Source organism: Symphalangus syndactylus, chromosome 21 (assembly GCF_028878055.3).
Source record: "Symphalangus syndactylus isolate Jambi chromosome 21, NHGRI_mSymSyn1-v2.1_pri, whole genome shotgun sequence".
Lineage (NCBI taxonomy): Eukaryota > Metazoa > Chordata > Mammalia > Primates > Hylobatidae > Symphalangus > Symphalangus syndactylus.
The window spans coordinates 21041522-21062305 of NC_072443.2; the positions used below are offsets into that span (position 1 = coordinate 21041522).

Consider the following 20784-nt stretch of genomic DNA (forward strand, 5'->3'; position numbering starts at 1 on the left):
AAATGATTACAAGTGACAGAAAACTGAACATTTTAAAAGTCTGTAATGAAAATACCAGTGTTGGCAAATATGTGGAAGAAATAGAACTCTCATGTATTGCTGATAAGAGCGGATTATTATAAATGTCATGGAAAATTGTCAGCATATTCTAAAGCTGAAAACATGCCTACCCTATGACCTGGTAGTTACATACTCAGGTATACACCAACAGCAATGCATACATATGTTCACTAAAAAAAAGCTTATCAGCAGAAAAATGGATAAATTGTGTTATATTTACAAATAGAATCCATTGTATCAATAAGAAAAAACAAGCTGTAACCACACATGACAACATTAATGTATTGCAAAAACAAGATGTTGAACTAAAGAATTCAGAACAAAAAGGTCACATATTCCATTCATATATAATTCAAAAATGGCAAAACTAACATATAGTGTTAGACAACAGGACAGTGGTTTCCCTTGAATGTCACTGATTGACTGGAAGGGAGCATGAAAGGAGCTTCTGAGGTGATGGTAATGTTCTCTTTCTTGATACACATTTGAGTTATGCAAGTTTATTCAGATTATAAAAATTCAGTATTTGTGATATTTCAAAAATTATTTTTTAAACTTCTTGGCAAAGAGATACATTTATTTTTTCACATAATTGAAAAATTCAGATTATGTACAAGGCTGCAGGCAACCTGCTTCTCAGGAACACAAACTCTGCCTGTGTTTCAGCTCTTTTCTCCTCTGTGCTGATTTACAAAGCTATGTGTAGTGCAGAGTACTTCCAGGCATTGTAGATCTTTCCTTTCAAATGTAAATTCAAAAGAGACTAAATTTCTCCTTCTATAAATGTCTTCTTCCTCAACAGACTATACTCAGCTTGGTAACCATTATTTGAGTCAATCAATAGAGCCACCTAGAAGAGAATGTGCGGAGGACTATGGATTCAGTCAAACACCCTCACATGAAAGTTGATGTGGGGTCATTTTCTTCCAGACCACATAGACTCAAAAGTGGAAAGAAGATTGTCTATTTTTTTTTTTAAAGAGAGAGATAGCAAACAAGCAAAAGAACATGGGTTCTTCTTACCAGAAATAGGGTGAATGCTATGTATCACAGGTCAAGATATCTCTCAAGCAATCTAGAATAGGTTTGATTTGACCTTTAGGGCTGCACTTTTCTTATATGATTAAACTAATGGGGAATTTTGAGTGTCACAAGGGAAAGTTTCCAACTGACTTGCTATCATGAGTGAGATGCTTAAAAATCCTGGAGAGCCATTAATGTTACCTGCCATGGTGGGCTGAGTTACTCCCAGTTCCTGTAATGTCTAATGTGTCCTAGCAGGAATTATTATTGCTTGTGATATCATTGTGTTCAAAAGCATGAGCAATCAAAGAAAACCAGAAGATGCAAAAAACAGAGAAGAAAACAAAGAAGAGCAATTTCACAAGAAGTAGAACTTATGGAAATGTCAGATGAGATAAATAAACAAAGAAATATGATCTGTCAAGTATATCAGGTATAAAACAATTTGTGGAACAAAAACAAGAAAAAAAAACTTCAACTTAAGTGTTTCCATAAACTAAAAATAATAGTTATGATTAAAAGTTGACCAGGAAGATCTATTGAAAGAATTCCAAAACATGTAGAAACAGCATAAATGATGGCAATCACTAGTGAAGAGATGAGCTATTGAAAGCAGAGACAGGAGAATTTTAATGTGCATAAAAGGAAATCTTGAAATAAAATTAAAAAGTGATAGAGGTAATATTTAAACAAATAAAGAAAATTTCTTTTGTTTGAAGAAAGATGTGTGCCTGAAGATTGAAAAGTTTCCCTGAGTCCCAGAAAGGATTAATAAAAAAGGTCATTTATTTAGACATATCCTTGTGAACATTTTGAATTCCAACAGTAAATAGAAAGTCTTATAAGTTTCTATAAGGAAGTAATTTTCAAAGGAAAGTAAATCTGGCTCATATCTGTCTTCTTTAAAATATCAAAACTTGGCCAGTTAATGAAATATTATCTACTGAGACAAAAGGAGAGAGATCCTAGTTACTATTCACCCATCAGAGTAAAGGAATGACATTTTCAGAAATACATGGATTCAGAAACTGTTATCAGCAATGTGTTCTGAGGAGAATAATCATAAAAATACAATAACCAAACAACAATTAAATCAGACCTGAGATATCGTAAAAGATTAAAATCATAGTGGAGAAATGGTGGTAATGTCTCTGCAATTTATGTAATTGACTCCAAATGGATAATGCTACTATGATTGGGAAATTGTAACAGTGCTTTAAAATAAAGTTTCTTTAAAAATTAGACAAATTCAGGAAAAGCTTAAAAACAGGTTTCAATGAAATCCAGGGCCTTGAAACTATGAGGAATGGAAAAGGAGTAAAAGCATTTAGCTTTCACATCTAGGAGAAGGGGATGCAGCAGAAAGTGTAACTATACAATACTCATATTATTTCTCTTCCTCAGTAGTAGAAATTCAATTTTATTCATACCAGCAGTGCATTCAAACAAAAGTGACATTCTGTGTTATGTCTTGTGAGAGAAGAGCTGTGTGATCACATGCTAGGCAATCGGTATATATGGAAGTTTTCTATCTGATGGCTGGAAGGCTACTAAAATGGTTTCTGACCAAGCTGGTAGGTGTGCCTATTTTGCCTTCTCCCTTTCTCTTTGCTGATGCCTGGAATGAAAATTTAATGGCAGGAAGTCAATGCACTAAAATAAATGAAAAAGAAAGAAGTTAAACCAAAAGTAAGAAGAGGAAATTAATAATGATGGAATTAACTACGTGGAAAAATCTAGAATGATAAACTAAATATATAAATATTTTAATATTACCAATATAATAAATAACCAAGTGTAGATTGATTAGAGGAGAAAAAGAGAGTCAAATTAAAAATACACAGGCACACGCCTGGGCACGGTGGCTCACTCCTGTAATCCCAGCACTTTGGGAGGCCAAGGCAGGTGGATCACGAGGTCAGGAGTTCAAGACCAGCCTGGCCAAGATGGTGAAACTCCATCTCTACTAAAAATACAAAAAAAGTTGCTGGGCATGGTGGCGGGCACTTGTAATCCCAGCTACTCTGGAGGCTGAGACAGAGAATTGCTTGAACCCGGGAGGCAGAGGTTCCAGTGAGCTGAGATCGTGCCACTGCACCCCAGCCTGGGCAACAGAAGGACACTCCATCTCACACACACACACACACACACATACACACAAATAGATATAGATATAGGTATAGATATGCAGGCACAAGAATGCAAACTCATTTACATATGTATGTATTTGTGTGTAGAAAGAGAAAGGAAATATTGCTAGAAACCTGATAAAGGAGCTTATAAAAATAATGAAAGACTAGTAACTATCATTCTCAATTTAAAAATAGAGAAAATCCAGGTGATATTTATTATGTATGGGGAAAGTACAAATTATTAAAACTAAGAAATAAAAATCTTGAACATAGCATAAAAGTATACAAATAATTAAAAGTTTAAAGATAAAATCAATGTATTGTTTTACAACTGAGTTTTATCAGGTAATTTTAGTAGCTTTCAAAAAATAATGTTCTATATATCCATTTACAGAAGAATGGTTGGATGAACTGTAGAGCATTCATGATACAAAATATTATTCAACTATGGAACAAAATGACAGATTTCTCTCTATTGATGAGATAAGACTTACATGATGCAGATATTTTTTGAACATATTATGAAAACTCATTTTAACACATTAGTATTACTATGTGTTTGAGGGATTTGATTAGAGAATTATTTTATTCTGCATTATCTTTCAAGAGGTTTTACTCTTGTATAATAGTTAACATATCCTTAAAAATGTTTAAATGGCAAGGTTATTTCACCATCTTTCACTTCAGAAATAGTCTATTTATATCCTAAGTAATATTAAATTTTACAAAAGCTATGTTAATTTCATAGAAAAAGTAATTACACATGACAAAACATTTAAACAACATATATAGCCCCAAAATGGTTCAATGTGTAAGACATCAATATTAAGTTAAATATTTCATTTGTCTTGATAACACCATGTATTTAGAAAATTATTACCCATAATATCCATGATATATTATTATGTGGGGAAAATAGTTTACAGAATTATATTAGGGAAGTAACTAGTTTACTTCATTTTGTTTTTTAATATCAAATAGCAATACTATGCTTAATAATAGAAATATTGGGTTTTCATTACATTCATTACATTTAATTTCACTGTAATTTCATTAGATTGAATCCAAATGATGGACAAGAGATCTAGGGATAAGATAGAGACATCAAGGAACAACAACACTTAAGATGCTACTGTATTAGTTTTCTATTGCTACAATGACAAAGCACTATAAAGTTATTGTTTTAAAACAATACAAATGTTTTCTTTTACATTACTGGAGATTAGAAGTCTAAAATCAAAGTTACATTCCTTCTAGAGTCTTCGGGCTATTTTCTGCTTCTAGAGGCCCCTTGCCTCCCTTGGCTCACAGCCCCTTCCTCCATTTTGAAAGTGTATCACTCCAGCCACTGGTTCTGAGTGATACAACATGGTACTTTAATCCTCCTGTCCCACTTTAATAACCCTTGTGATTACATTGGGCCCACCCATATAATCCAGAATAATCTCCACATCTCAAGGTCCTTAACTAAATCACAACTGCAAAGTACTTTTTGCCACAGAAGTTAATACATTCAAAGGATCCAAACATAAGGATGCAAACATCTTTGGAGGGCTAGTGGCTATTTACTACAGTTATTAACCATTACTTTGCATCAATACTATAATGTCCATTGGCTGAAAATTCTTAATAAATCTACTAACATTTTCCTACTAAACCATAAATATGAATATTTTGTACTCAAGATACAGATGAGTCAAGATATAGAGTTAGGGCAATGTTTTCAGCTCTAAAACAACAACAAAAGAGCTATCTAGTAGCAACTTTAAAAAACTAATATATTTACACAATTTCAAAAAATGAAGAGGAAAAGAAACTAGTTCAGAATATTTTCTGATTATTGTATGTAATAAAAGAAAAAGATAATAAACTATGACAAATGTAAATTAAGTATAAAATCTCCACTCTTAAATTATGAATAACACTGAAAGCCACCTTAATCGTATGAATTACATGCCTAAGTATAATTTGATTGAATATATTATAAATCATACAACTTTAAATGTACCTAAGACTTTTCATTTTGGGGAAATGAAAAGATTCATTTTTACTTAAAACATCAACTAAAATTTGTAATTGCCATTATATCTTAGAATTCCATTAATGGCTAAGCAAATAAATATTTTAATCATAAAATTTAAAATCATAATTAAATTGTGATAAAATATAAAGTTAACTATAGAAGGTTTGAATAAAACAAAAAAATTATCTCATCAAGCACTTTGCTTTTGAGTATCCTGCTATTGATCTCTTCTATCAGTAAGAACGGTACCTAGAATTTCAGAGTTTTGTTATTGGAAAGAGATTGGTGGTTGTTCAAGTAAATGGGTTCCCTTTACAAATCAGCAGAATAAAGTAGAATAATTCAGTGATTTATATAAGGTCATAACACTAATGAATGTTAAATAACATCTCTAAATATATAGTCGAATAAAGCAGACTTTTTTTGAACACATTGTGAAAACTCATTTTAACACATTAGTGCTACTTTGTGTCTAAGGGGTTTGATTAGAGAATTATTTTACTCTTATTTTTTCAAGAAGTTTTACTCTTATATAACAGTTAACTTATATCCTAAAAAATGCTAACATGGCAAGCTTAGTTCACTATCTTTCAGTTCAAAAAAAGTTTATTTACATGCTAAGAAATATTAAATTTTACAAGTTATTTTAATTTCATAGAAAATTCAGTATAGATGACAAAACATTTAAACAACATATATATCCCAAAATTGGTTCAATGTGTAATATCAACGTTAAGTAAAATATTGCATTTGTCTTGATAACATCGTGTATTTAGAAAATGATTATTCATGAGTAAATGTATGTTCTATGTAAAACGTCTATAGCATTTATTAATTCTTTATGCTTAATGAAATGTCTTATTTCCTACATTAAAATGTTGTTTCATTGAGTTGTTTTATATTTCACTATGGCAGAATAAAAATGTAAACATTTCAATAACAAATGCTTTTGAAGGAATGCTAAACCCATTGGAAGATAATTGCTGTAAATAATTAAATATCCTCGTAACGGGTACCTTCAGCTTTATATTTATAATATTTTTGGAATGTCAAAATATATATATATGTTTAATAAATATAGCTGAAAGTTAAATTTGGTGGTCAATTTTAAATTAAATAATATAAAGTTGATTGTGAAACTTTTGTGCAAACCTTAAAGCATCTGGACCATTAAAAAATTTAATCTTTCAAAATGACATCTCCCAAAAGTGATGAATATTGGAGTTTCTTTTAACTTCGTGTTATTTTATTATCTACATTGGTATAGTCAGAAATATCCAAATATTTGAATTGGTTTTACCTTTGTGTTATTTTATTGGCTACATTGTTTAGTATAGTCAGTAAGTCCTGAGACATCATTAAAGAGATTCTTTATTAGAAATAAATGTATATGCTAAAGGCTGAATAAGCATATTACTTTTTATAGTACAGTATACTTTGAAAAATTTTAGAAATAAATTTAAACAATTAATTACGTAATGCCTTACTACTGAGTATTACATTTGGAGTTAGATACATGCTGAGACTTCATCTATAGAATATAAGGAACAAACAACAAAACCGATCTGAGAGAAGAGGAAGAATAAGGAAGAGGAAAGGGGAGTGTTATGGACTCAATGTTTGTGTTACCCAAAATTTGTGTGTTGAAGCCCTAATCTCTAATGCGATTGTATTTGGAGGTGGGGCCTCTGGGTGGGTAATTAGCCCTAGATGAAATTATGAGGGTGGAGCCTCCATGATAAGACTAGTGTTGTTATGAGAAGAGGAAGAAACCAGTGCTCTCTCTCCCTCTATGCCATATGAGGACACAGAGAGAAGGCAGCCATCTACAAGCCAGGTAAAAGACTCCAGCAGACACTGAATCTGCCAATGTCTTGATCTTAGGATTCCTGACGTCTAGAACTGTGAGAAATAAATATTTGTTATTTTAGCCCCCCAGTCTATAGCATTTTGCTATAGCAGCCCAAGAAGACTAAAACACAAAGGGAGAGGGGAGGGGCAAAAGAGGAGAAAGAAGAGGAGGAAAAGAAAGAAAATCTTGGTAAAATTTACTGTTAGATTGCAGGTTGAGATAAACTGATTAACTGATATTTTTGCTTTTCAACTGATGGTATCAGTATTGTGTCAAGAAAGCCAAAATAAGTTTCCATCAAATCATCTGTACATAAAATACTGCTGTTTAATAGATAATAATAATTGCTTATATAATATAAAGCACACTATTTGTTCATTTATAATTCAGTACATTATGTACTTATATATCTTATTCTACAGATATAATGCACAATAAGATGAATGAACAATGATGTAGCCACATATCTCTGTCAATGACAGAATGCATACACTGAAATGTATTTGTCAAAAGTCTGCCGCTGAGGTAAATGCACATGTAACTGTAATTCTTATAAACATCCTTATGGTCTGAGAAGTGACTCTATACTGTCCTGCCTTAGGGACCCCTCACAGATTCCCACTGTCAATCAATGATTCCTGATTACTGTGATCCCCAAAACTGCAACTTCCTTTACCTCTAAAAGAGGGTTAATAATAGTCACTGTTTCACAGGAGTTTTAAGGATTAAATACATCTTGCATATAAGGCACTTAGCACGATGTCTAACACCAAGTAAACACTTTCTATAGGGCAGAAATTTATTATGTATCTATCTATTTCCATATTTAATGTCTAAAATGGATTTAGCTGTACATTTTCTAAGGTATTAGATATTTGAAGTCTCATTAGTCAGTGTAATGAAGAGAAAAACATAACCAATGAAAACAATGGATAAGCATATTTTAAACCCATAGCTAGATGTTTGATGGATAGAGTTGTACTTTGTTTAATACACTATTATGTTTCTTGTGAATCTTAGAGATGCTCTATCAAACATAGAAATAGTATCAGGAACTCAGCATTCATTGATGAATTATAACTCCTCTTAAAATTTATAGTTAAATGTTTATTTTGCTTTATTATCCTAATTCAGCCTTTTAAGTGAACAATTTTTAATTACCCTAGAGTAAAATTTTATAATGAACTCCATAAGACAGGAGAGTATATACAGAAAATTCATTTACACTTAGCTTGTTAACAGTTCAAGTATTAAAGAGGGATTCATATATTTGAATTTATTTTCTAAGAGAATTTCTTTAAATTCAAGTATATTTCCATAAATCTGTTATGTTAGTCCTCTCATAAGAATGTCTTCCAAAACTATAATGTCCGCATAATTTTAATCACTGGCATTGACTTTCTTTTAGTAAGGAAATGGTAAAATGATTCTCTACTAATTTTCTCAGATTCTGGACAATTCAATACAATGAAATTGTAACTTATCTTGTAGAACTCTAAATCATAAAAGACTAAACCCAATTTCCAAAAGTTTTTAACTTAATATCACAGTAAATATTGGAAGAAAAAGTTGTATTATTGAAGTTTCAAAGCTGGTCAATTCGTTTTTCATATTTTCAAATTTTAGAACAGTTTTAGACTTTAAAAAAATATTGTAACAGTTTTCCCTATTATAAACAACTTATATTAGTGTAGTACATTTATTACAATTAAGAAACCAATACTGTTACATTATTATTAAAGTCTATGCATTATTCAAGTATTCTTAGTTTTTACCTATTGTCTTTTTTCTATCCCAGGATCCCATCCAGCATGCCTTCACTACATTTAGTTGTCTTTTCTCTTCAGGTTCCTTTTGGCTATAACAGTTCATATTTAATATTTTTGACTGATTTTCCAGTAGTTTACTTTTTTAAATTTATTCCTTAAATTAGTCTTTCCTTTGAAATATTAAAGTTTATAGTAGTAGACATACATTAGTATTCTTAGGAGGACTGGTGGACTCGAATCTATATTGATTTTGTCTTTGAAGATCAAACCTATTAAATCTCAAATTTGTTTTGTACTAGAGCATTCTTCACACAAATACTTGTGTCACAGAATTAATTGATCTTCTTACTATTAAATGCAAGTTAGCTCAGCTATTGTGCGTGCAAAAAATTTTTTCTTATAACTTTTGCTGTCTCTGGCAAAGAAATAAATAGAATTTATTTCTAAATTATCCATAAGTATAGATACAACATCTTCTTACAATGCACTGTATTCGAATCTTGTATTCAAATCTTAATATGACTAAACATATAATAACATCCTATTGAATCTGTTGCAGTTCTTAGTGGTGAAAACTGAGGAATGAAAACATTTAATTTTTTTAAAGGCCAGTCAAGAATACGCCCTTTCATTGGATTTGTTCTGCAGAGCAGATATCAGAAAGAGGGCTTAAATTTAAGAGAGAGGCATAAAAATTCACTATGAAAATAGTTTTGCAAACATATGCATGAATAGAAAACCACAAATCTGTTAAAAATCATTTTATATGGAACTTTCTAATAAAATATGAGGGTATTTAGCCTCTAACTGCCTAAATTATTCCCTTAATTAAGATAGTACACTGAAAATTTCAGCCTGAAGTTTGATAGAAAAATAAAATCAGAAATTACTGTGAAACAGCATCACACCCAAGAAGGTCCAACATCCAGAGGAAAAAAAAAGTCCATTAGGATCATTCCAAATATAATGACAATAAAATAAAACTGTTGAAAAGATAGAGACACTTGAACAAAAATTTAACAGTAATTCTTAAGAAGATTCAAGTACAAAACACACACAGACAGAAATTCAAACTTCTTTTTGAAATAGAAAGTTTGAATTGTTGATATCTCTGTAAACTTCTATAACAAATATCTCATGTTATTTTAAATACTGATGGCTCCAGATGGCCTGCCGCTGCCATCACAGCAGCTGCAGCAGGGAGGCCAGGGCTGCATGCTCCATGGAACCAGTGGGAGCTGGGGACAAGCAGAAGCCCCATCTCTTCCAAGCTGAGGTGGAAGTAGCTCCCCAGGTGATGGGTACTGCTGCAGACCCAAACCCTGGCTGCATACCCAGGCCTCACACTCCACAGGGCAGGCAGGAAGCCCATCCATCTGGGCAGGGCTACAGCCACCCGAGTTGTGGCTGCAGATCCAAACCTCCCTGTGCTACTGGGGGACCAAGAGCAGGCAGAACCCTGCCCTTATTGGCCCAGCTGCAGCTGCCCAAACCATGGCTGCAGACTTGAGCCTCCTGCTCCACAGAGCAGACAGGAGCCAGGACTGCCTCCCTCACCCTGCCTTTGCAGGCTCAGAAGTGCTTGCTCAAGTGCATGCTCTAATCTGGGAGCAAAGTCTGGTGAACCTTGGCACATAAAGGCAGCAGGAAGCAGATTCCTGGGCAGAAGGGGGAGAGTCCCTGGTGAGGCCCCACTTTCAGGCCAAGGAGGGCCTGAAGGCTGGGGGCAGACTGCCAGTCCCACAACCAGAGTGGGAACTTGTGGTGCCTTTGCCACCAGCCCATTGCCTCCCATGGACCAATTGGCATGCACTTCCTCCCATTTGAGGCCCATAAAAGCCCTAGGCTCAGCCAGAGCTCAGCAGATGACAGGAGGGCCAGCTGCAGAGAGGAGCTACCCTCCCTGCTGAGAGCTTCAGAGACCTGCAGAGATGTCAGGACTACCAGCTACAGAGAAGAGCAACCCACTCCAGGGTCTCCTCTCTGCTAGAAGCTGGGAAGACATTGGAATGATCAGCAGCAGAGAGGAGCCACCCTCTCCAGGCCTCCTCTCTGCTGAAAGCTGCAGATGTCAGGATGACCTGCCTACAGAGAAGAGCTAACTACAGTGGGTCTCCTCCTAGCTCTTCTAACACTCAATAAATCTCCTCTTCATTTTGCTCACCCTCCACTTGTCTGCATACCTCATTCTTCCTGGATGCAGGACAAGAACTTGGGCAGAGGTGCCACTGGCCCCAGAGGTTTGTGGGCAGAAAAGTGACACCCCAAAGATTCCGTGATAATATCACTTTTTTTTTTTTAAAGACAGAGTCTCACTCTGTCACCCAAGAGGCTGGAGTGCAATGGCACAGTCTCGGCTCACTGCAACCTCTGTGTCCTAGGTTCAAGTGATTCTCCTGCCTCAGCTTCCCAAGTACCTGGGATAACAGGTACCTACCACCATGCCCAGCTAATTTTTGTATTTTTAGTAGAGACGGGGTTTCACTATGTTGGCCAGGCTGGTCTCAAACTCCTGATCTCAGTTGATCTGCCCACCTCAGCCTCACAAAGTGCTGGGATTACATGCGTGAGAACAATACCACTTTAACAAGCCCATATTACTTTAATTCCAAACTTGTATGACTCCAATTCCAAAACTAGATTATAATGGTATAAAAATAAAACTACTAATCTCATCAGTCAAAAAATATCAAGTAAAATATCGGTAAACTGAATATAGTAATTTATGAAAATAATATCATTCTAAAACTCTCACAGACAATTGTCATAGCAGTAGCAACCAACACCTTTGGCACACTTGTCTTCTATTCTGGTAACTTCACACAGTCAATAGCTCAAATCTCCATTTAGAAAGCAGGGCTTACCTACTAGCCTCCCTGACTTCCACCTATAGGAATCTTTGATTCATAAGAGAAGGTGTAAGCATACAAATTTCACTTTGTTGTGGGAGAAGGAGAAAGAGACTTCAAGTTGTAAAACCTACAGTGGCTAAACTCCTGAAAGAAAGTCCCTTTGTTCAGCGTCATCAGAATATTGTTTATTTTCTTCCATATCTGTGCCCAGCTTCATTGGACCCACACCTGCAAGCAGAATGTTGATGAAATTTGTGCATTTTTCAATCTGAAAGGCTCTGAACTCTACTGGAGACTTACTGAATTGCTAATACACTACAATAAATTTATTTTCTTTCTGCTTAAACTTTTCAGAAGTGTATCTGCTATTTGCAAGGAAAAATTGTGACTGAGATGAGCTGTTTATAATAGTAATTCAAATATTTTTAAATGGTAGGCAATTTATCAATAGATTTATTTCATCAACAAATTAAGAGAAAACACATATGATTACACTGACAATGCCAAAATGACAGTTGATTATGCTGAAAATATGTGTAGTAAACACCTAAACAAGATAGCAGACTTTTTCACCAAAAGGTTAATGACAATCTTGTTCAAACTCTGTATCTATTATATAAATGTAAACCACTATTTAGCTATAAAACCAGCAGTATATCTGGATATATATGTAAAGACATAGAGAGTAGAAATTTTCATACTGACAAAAATTGCAAAGTGAATGTCCTTCAATAAGAGAATGGTTAAATAAACAATGACATATCTCAAAAATGCAACACTTTAATTAAGCCATTTAAACGAATGATTATTCCAAATGATTTGAAGTAATTCCATCAGGTGTTATTGAGTGAAAATAGAAAGATACAGGTTAAAGTGTGAAATATTATCTTCATATTTTAAAAAAATCAAAACACGACCAAAACATTCCACATATATATATACACCATATAAACACATACAAACGTGTAGAGAGTTACATAACTCAGAAGAAGAAAAGGAAGGAGCAAACCTTCATTCTTTAGCATGGGTTAGAGCTTGGTCATGGGATGGGGAGAAGTTGAGGAGGGAAGGACAGGGGTTTTTATTGGAGTAGGTGGAAGATGTTAGGAGAGGTAAAAAAAAAAATTTAAGGGAAAAAAAGAAATAGAGATACAGAAAATACAAAAATAAAAGAAAGATGACATCAAAACGTAAAGCAGCATGTATATAATTCCTTTCATGTAATTTGCAAGCATTGAACATAAAAGATATAGTTTCTTCATAGCATATGTAGGTAAATATTGTGAAAAGTTTCCTAAGTGATGACTATGTGCCTTTGGGATGGAACATGATAGAGCATGATCAGATCATTGCTGTTTGTTTTTACTCTTACTTTCATTGTTAGCCTTTAGTGTTATTTGACATTTTAAATTACATGTATTCTTTTGAGAAAATTAATACAAAATAGTTTAGATTTCTCCCTCCAGCCATGACCATATCCAGGAAGAAGGCAGGGGCTGCAGCCTGTCAGGAGCCTCACTAGGGCAACAGCTCTGCCTATGCTGGGCCCAGGAAATGAAGCAGGCACCTCCAGCAAGAGGCGCAAGCGGCAGAAGCACTGCAACAGCAGCAGCGGCAAGGACAGCAGCAACGACCTTGAGGACGGTCTGGAGCTCCACTGGGCCCCCAGTGGGGACGGGATCAGGCATGCAGCAAGACCAGCAGTGGTGGGCAAGGGGGGCAGCGTGGTTGTGGTCATCACTCAGCCCAAGTACACCAAGGAACACATCAAACTTGAAGGGTCGAAGTACAACGGGCAACTTTTGATTTGGAGGGCAGTCAACTGGGACTTGACTGGTTGAAAGGAGGTGCCTAAACAGCAAAAGCTGCTTACGGCAATCTCGGTCAGAATTTGCAAGGGGCCTCAGACATGTGGGTACCTGGTGGTGCCCAGGTGTGGACAGTGGTTTCTGGTTAGTGTGCTGCTCACAGCCTCCTCATCACCATAGAAGAGAAGCTGTGGAGCTGCTGTGGACAAGAGAAGGGGCATCTGGGACATGACAACACCAAGAGAGTGGAAGCTCCCAGACTCATCAAAGGTCTTAGCCACGAAGTGATCCTGCCAGCAGCATGTGGGCAGAACCACACACTGACCTTGACAGAAATCAGCTCCTTGTTCACATTTGGGGAGAACAAGATGGCATAGCTGGGCCTTGGTAACCAGACAAATGCTGTCCACAGCTTGGCACAGACAAGGTATAAAGGCCAGCCCATTACCAAAATGGCCTGTGGAGTTGAATTCAGTGTGATAATGGACTGCAAAGGAAACCTCTTTTCCTTTGAGTGCCCTGAATATGGTCAGCTGGGACACAATTGGATGGGAAGTTCATCACCCTGATGCAGCCATTAGAGTATTACTGCAAACCCTGCCATTGGCTGTCTTCATCCAGAAAACAAAAGATGGACAGATTCTGCCTGTACCAAACGGTTGAATGAGACACAGCCTGTGGCACTAACTACACGCTGGTTCTGGACTCCCAGAAACAAGTCTTCTCAGGGCTTCATTGGCTATGGCTGGCTGGGCCATGTGGAGCAGAAAGTTGAGACTGTTCCCCCTCGTCAGGTGAAGCTGTTTGACTTCCCTGGGCATGGGGTGCCCCCAGATCTATGCTGGCTATGTTGGTTACACCTGCTCCTTTGCTGTCAGTGAAGTGGGTGGTCTGTTTATCTGAGGGGCCACCAGTACCTCCTGTGAGTCTACCATGTACCCCAAATCAGGGCAGAACCTCTGTGGCTGGAGAATCTGGAGCCTGGCTTGTGAGAAGAGCAGCATCATTGCATAAGAGCATCACAAGCTGGGGCCCTGTTGCCAACATTCAGGAAACTGGCCTGCAGGGACCAGAAACCAAACTCTTTATAGTTCCCTGTCCAGCCAGAGCCTTGTCACAGCAGTTGCCAGTTAGAGATTTGCCAGCTGTCAAGTGCATTCTCTGGTCCTTACAAGAAGGATCAGCGCTTTATGTATCAGTCTTTATTGCCTTTAGGCTTCAGTCTCTCTCTCACGCAACCCAGACACTGACTAGTACTGGCCGTCCTGTTTCTGAGACTGGGAGTAGTGCTCTTCACTCAGCTCTCTTTTAGTCTCCTTTGCTTGGCTCTGGTACCAAATGGTTGGGATTACTGAAGAATCCCTTTCCTCGCTTGTCAGCACTGATGCCGTGACCACTGCCTGTGTCCCAGTCAAGTGCCCTGTGCTGGAGCTTGGCACAGTGCGTGCTGTGCAGCATTAGTTACAAGGTGCCCTTCCCGGAACCCTCCCCTCACTTGAGCTCAAGAGAGGCAACACCTCTGGCGGGAGGGTCCTTGCTTCCAGAGAATTTGGACTGCTTTGGGTGCTTTAAGATAATTAATTAATTCAGTGGTGCTTTTGCGGGAGATGGGAATAGAACTTAAGTGTGAGACTTGGGTGGATGGGCAAGTTAAATATTGGTCTTTTCAAGTTATTTATTGCTTTTTTGTTACCACTTGTCATTGTCTTCATGTTAAAATGCCAAAAACGACTTGGTTGTTGCTTTTTTCTCTACTTTCCACCCAGTCCCTCCTTATGGTGACTTCTTCCCTTGCAGGGGACTTAGCAGTATCTGTCTGGGCCAGTCCCAAGGCCTTGCGGCAGGAAACCAGCCTGCATCTCTCAAAGACTTCATCTCACTTTGTACTCATCTCTATTGTCCTGTCTTCAATCAGGAGTCATGGGAAAAGCTTCTGCAACTTCAGAGCTTTGCTAAACTAACCTAATTTGTCCAAATCACCACAAAACCACCATCTCTGACTCAAGCTTCCATGTGAAGGCCTAATTGACTTCCCTGAACATATCTCTTTCCTGGAACGTGGCTCGGGGATCTGTGTTTCTTGTACCCTGGAGGTCTCCTTTGTTGTGTAGTCACCAAGAAGGTTGAGGAGCCAGCACCAAGCACCCGGCCTTTGCAGGAGCTGCCCTGGGCAGGGCTGGGCTTAGAGCTTCCAGTGGACTCATGGAAAGCGGGCAGCTAGCCTTTCTATAACTGTTGCCAAGGACTGGAGCAGGAAGAGGATCTTTCAAGTGAAGACTGGCTCGTCCCTGCCCCATTCCTTTTGGCTGATATTTCAAAATGAACTTCCTGATGTGTTAAATCCTTTAAAACAAGGAGTTGGGGTCTGGGGAGGGGTGGCATGCACTCTTCAAGAAAGGTATACAGTGGCTCTGCTGGGAATATGGCATGGTGCTGACCCCACGAGCATTTGACTGATCCTCTAGTCAGGAAAGAGAATTTGAAAGAGGCTTAGAGTGAAGGGGAATTGAAGACAGGGTTGTGGTTTGGTCTAAGGTGCCGGGTTTAATGCTGTAATTTTCATATATATATTTTTTCTTCTTGGAGTAAACTTTTGAATAAACATTGTTTAAAAAAACAAAAATAGTTTAAAAGGAAAATCAAATACTCTTCATGTGGGCCCTATGTCTTATTTTAATGTCCTTTCTCTTTTTGTGTGTGTGACTATACAAAAACACAAACTGAAAAAGAAATTAACAAAAAAATTAAGTCCATGATAGTAAGTTTATTTGTTTTTCCCTTTTTAATTACATTGAAAAAGTAAAACACATACACACACATTTTTGTAGAAAACATGTAATAAGCCCAGCTGTTTTCTCACTCCAAAATATTTTCCCAACAAACAAAACTACACTTTTTACATCACTTCTGTTTATTCTGAACAATTTATACCTTACCACTCAGCTGTCTCACATGCCATGCCATTCCCTCCTTCAAGTTTTCTTAGCTCTTCTAAACACATAATTAATTGATTTTCTTAAAAATCTAAACTCTCATATAAAGTTACTTACACCTATGCTTAGAATTCAAAATATTGTTTTGTACAGCAGTTTGGTCTTTATTTCCTTGCCTAACACTTTCTCTTTGTCCCTGTGGTTTCATCGATCTCTGTACTGAAACTTTCCATCAATGATCTCCCTCATGGGGAGTGCTGGCAGATAAGGAAAGAAAAGAAAGCAAAGTAAGGTATTTATCCTCCTAGTTTCTGCCCTGTGAGGTCATCTCAGGCTGGCTGCCTTCTTTGACCTGAGGTCACTGCTGCTCTCCAGACAGTCCCCTCCATAAGCCTCTACCAAAACTTACTGTAGTTGCTTCCTTTATTCCTCACTGTAATCTTGAGTTACTCACTCTGAGATTCCCCTTTATTAGCCTGCTACTTTCTAATAAGCAGCTTTGTGAATTAAACATTAGTTTATCCTAATTTGAGTGTGCCATCTCCTTCTTGTATCCCAAGTGATATGCTTATGTAGGAAATTGTCATTTTTAAAATAACACAGACCATATCTTGTGCTTCTCCTCATCTTTGTATCTAGAGCAGAGTCCCTTCAATGTAGTAGACGCCTAATAAATATGTAATCAATTGCATTGGATAACAACTTGAGATCAAAGTATTACTGGGAATGCCACGCATTAAATGTAATTTTAAGAGAGCTGCTGATTTAGTCTTCATTTAAGCAACTGTGCAAACATGTGAAGAGTTTGACAATGCAATGCCACAAAACTGACAAAATAAGGCAAAGCTACCTGACACTTTAAAGAGTTCCTTTTGTAACAATACAAACACAAAGTATTGAAATATTGTTTCTTAATACATTATCTTTTCCAGCTTTTTAGAGGTATAATTAACAAATAATTATATATATTTAAGGTGTAAAATGTGATGTTTTGAAACGTATATACATTGTGAAATGATTATCACCAGAAAGCCAATTAACACATCCTTCACCTCACATTGTCAACTCCATGTGTGTATGATGAGAATACTTGACATCTATTATCTTTGTATATTCCAAATACACATTATTAACTAAAGGCACCATGCTATATATTAGATCTCCAGAATTTACTTATTTTATGACCAAAAGTTTGCTCCCTTTGAATAACATGTTCCCATTCTACCACCCCCACCTCCAACCCAAAACCCCCAGCCCCTTATATTCACCCTTCTACTCTCTGTTTCTATTAAGAGGACTTTTTTAGACTCCACATATAAGTGAGATCAGGTGGTATTTGTCTTTCTGTGTCTGGCTTTTTTCACTTAGTATAACATCTTCCAGCTTCATTCATATAATCCCAAATGGTAGGATTTTCTTCTTTTTGAAGGCTACAGAATATTCCATTGTGTGTATATACCATTTTTTCTTTATCCACTTATCCATTGATGGACACTTAGATTGATTCCACACCTTGGCCACTGTGAATAATGCTGCAATGAACACGGGAGTGAAATCATCTCTTAACATACTGATTTCATATCCTTTTGATATATACCCCATAGTGAGATTGCTAGATCATATATATGGTGTTTCTATTTTTAGTTTTTTGAAGGACCTCCATAATGCTTTCCATAATGGCTGTATTAATTTACATTCCCACCAACATGTATAAGCGTTCCCTTTTCTCCTCATCCTCACCAACACTTGTTTTTCATTGCACTAATAGCCATCCTTACATGTGTAAGTTGATATCTCATTGTGATTTTGATTTGGACTTCAATGATAGTGATGTTGAGTAGATTTTCATATGCCTACTGGTCCTCTGTATCTTTTCATTAGAAAAATTTCTTTTCGAGTCATTTGCACATTATTTAATTGGGTTTTTTAGTTATTTGCTGTTGAGTCGTATGAGTTTCTTACATATTTTGATGAACCTTTATGAGATAAATTATTTGAAAATATTTCCTCCCATTCCATAGACTGCCTTTTCATTTTCTTAGTTGTTTCCTTTACTGGGCAGAAAATTTTTAGTTTGATATAGTCTCATTGGTTTTAGTTTTGTTGCTTGTGCTTTTGGTGTCATGTCCAAAAAAATCATTATTTTAAATGGCTTAAATTAAGTGAAAAATATTTTACTCAATAATACAGAAAATATTATTTATTCTGAAATAAATTATTTAAAAGTGAAATGAATTAATGCAGAAAATAGTTTAATTTTTCATAACATGTTGAAATGTTAAATATAGAAATCACTATCTGGCATTTCCACTTTAATAAAATTTCCTCTACATTTTCAACTGATGCTTCTGAAAGACGCTTTTGATAATACAAGTACCTCTAGTGGCATCTGATATGAACATTGTAATACATAGAAAAAGTGGTTTTTTTAGTGCTTAGAAAACACGTTAAGACATTTAAAAATTTATTAAAGTTAGAAATGATATACCATCAGTCATTAATTTTTTGTAATATTTATTCACTCTGATATGTAACATATATTTATTGTGTTAAATTAGTTTTAAAATTGATAAATAAGAATATTGCATTTTCTTACTTAAAAGGGACAGTTCGAAAGAGGGAAACCTAGTCTGTGCTATGTGCTTTATCTATTAACTCGTTAAACTTGATCAACAACCAAGTTATAGAGCAGATTTTGTCATTTCCACTTTAAAGAAAATAAAACTCAGAAAATAATAAAACTCTATAAGTCATCTATCTAATTAGTGACAGAGCAAAGAGCTCACGAGCAGATTTGTCTAAGCCATTTTTTACTCCACATTTCACTTAAAACATACCTGTTTAAAAATGAACAGAAAGACTGGCATATAACCAGAAAAATTTGACAGCTAATTCTAAACCGACAAGTAGAAGGGCAATACTAAGCTGTAAGAAGGTGAATGGGTCAAAAAGAGGTTTTTAAATCTCAGGAATTTTGATGTAACTAAATTAGCTCTCTCTCACTCTCTCACACATTTTTCTTCTTAACCAAACTATATCTTACTGAAAGGTAAATGGATAAGTATTTTGTTTCATTTTTAAATGAGATTTTGAATTTGATCAGCTGGTTTACTGTACTTATATTATTCACACTCTGATTTTAGTTGAAATGATATAAGTGATACCTCATGGTAAGCAATATCACTCCATGTCCAGATGCAAATACAATATACAAAATTTGTTTAACAGGACATTTCTTATCATAATCTTGATTTTTAGTTTAAGAAGCCAACAAAAAGAAGTATCGTTGTATGGGAGATGTGAAACACCAATTTTGAAAATTTTTCCCCAATTTTCCTAGAAAAAGTACAAAATATCAAATTGTTTACAGTTCTACTTTATTTATATTTTATTTAAGGTGTAACCTTTGAACTATTATTTTATTATTCACATTACTAGGTCTGAGTAATATTTTAGTATCATGTCCTTTTAAAAGTAGATTTATCCTGGCTAACATGGTGAAACCCCATCTTTACTAAAAATACAAAAAAATTAGCCGGGCGTGGTGGCAGGCGCCTGTAGTCCCAGCTACTCGGAAGGCTGAGGCAGGAGAATGGCGTGAACCCGAGAGGCGGAGCTTGCAGTGAGCCAAGATCACGCCACTGCACTCCAGCCTGGGCGACGGAGGGAGACTCCGTCTCAAAAAAAAAAAAAAAAAAAAAAAGGTAGATTTAATATTTGCTCATTAACAATATGCCCCAAAACTTACAGTCGTTGAAGCAATGAAAAAATAATATTTTCATAGTATTGCTTATTTTTAACATTTTCATAGTATCACTTATTTTAAAACTATCCTTGTGATGCCAGATCTTTCTCTGTGCTTGGAGGTAAAATCTCTGTAAAGCAAAAATACAATTCTAAACCCCCAATTCACTAAATGGACCCTCTTATCAGCCAAGGGAGCCCAACTAAACCTGAGAAAGCACTTCTGACCATGAGGTGAAGGAAGGATCAGACATGCTCATAAACTCTCCTCCCTTTGGGAGTTCAGGCGCATAACTAACCAGCATTAACTTTAAAACAGAGATCCTATGACTGGTAGAACAGACTCTTTGTAGCAATAAGATACTAAATTCCAACCTGGCTATAGTATAGCATCACATGACAGACAGCAGGGCCCTTAGGGAAATCAAAATATTTTACCACAAAATATGTTTCTTTGACATATTTTAAAATGATTCTGCAAAGTTGACTCTTGTGGGGGAAATTTACATTCTACAGAATCTCTTCCCTTTCCAGGTCTCTTTCTGATCCTGAAAAGATTGGCTGAGAGTCTAGCACATTTTAAAGTCT

General features: G+C 35.9%; 1 pseudogene; it reads left to right on the forward strand.

The window, feature by feature from the left end:
• The first annotated feature begins 13179 nt into the window (after positions 1-13179).
• LOC129471190 (protein RCC2-like) lies at positions 13180-14610 on the forward strand (annotated as a pseudogene).
• The last annotated feature ends 6174 nt before the right edge of the window (positions 14611-20784 follow it).